This window comes from Mandrillus leucophaeus, unplaced genomic scaffold (assembly GCF_000951045.1).
Source record: "Mandrillus leucophaeus isolate KB7577 unplaced genomic scaffold, Mleu.le_1.0 Scaffold392, whole genome shotgun sequence".
Lineage (NCBI taxonomy): Eukaryota > Metazoa > Chordata > Mammalia > Primates > Cercopithecidae > Mandrillus > Mandrillus leucophaeus.
In genome coordinates, this window is record NW_012104165.1 from 772,097 (window position 1) to 773,147 (window position 1,051).

The window sequence follows — 1,051 nt, forward strand, 5'->3', positions numbered from 1 at the left end:
CCTGTAATCCCAGCACTTTGGGAGGCCGAGGCGGGCGGATCATGAGATCAGAAGATCGAGACCATCCTGCCTAACACGGTGAAACCCCCTCTCTACTAAAAATACAAAAAATTAGCCGGGCGTGGTGGTGGGCCCCTGTAGTACCAGCTACTCGGGAGGCTGAGGCAGGAGAATGGCGTGAACCCGGGAGGCGGAGCTTGCAGTGAGCCGAGATGGCGCCACTGCAATCCAGCCTGGGCGACAGAGCAGACTCCATCTCAAAATAAATAAATAAATAAATACATACATACATACATAAATACATAAAAAAGAAAGAAATCCAGCACTATTTCTCTGTTTAAGAAGTTTTTTCTTCAACAAAAAACAAAATCCATATAAAAGGATTTTCTGACACTGCTGGGGGCTCATAGAATTCCAATGTCTAGTGTCTTTTCTGTCAGGAGTTAATGTTACAAAGTTCCGTGCTGCTCTTTTTTTGAGATGGTATCTAGCTCTGTCACTCAGGCTGGAGTGCAGTGGTGCCAACTCGGCTCACTGCATCCTCTGCTTCCCCGGTTCAAGAGATTTCCCTGCCTCGACCTCCCAAGTAGTTGGGATTACAGGTTTGTGCCTCCACACCCAGCTACTTAGTAGAACCGAGGTTTCACCATGTTGGCCAGGCTGATCTTGAACTCCTGACCTCAAGTGATCCGCCCACCTCAGCCTCCCATATGCTGGGATTACAGTTGTGATGATCTTAAAACCTCTAATGATTTGGAAATATCCCTCCAGTGATCTTTGTTCTGTCACAGTGATTGTAATAACATTTATTGAGGAGTTATATGCCCAGTACTATTAAATGGTTTACAGATTTTGTTATTTAATCCTCACAACTCTGTTAGAGAGATTGGATATTGTTATATCCATTTTACCACAGTAAAGCTGAGGCTCAGAGGGTTTAACCTGGTAATAAATCCAGTATCCCACAACTAGTAAGTGGCAGAACCAAGGATTTGCATTCATGTCTGTATAACATCAAAGCCTGTTTTTCACTTTTTTTTTTTTTTTTTTT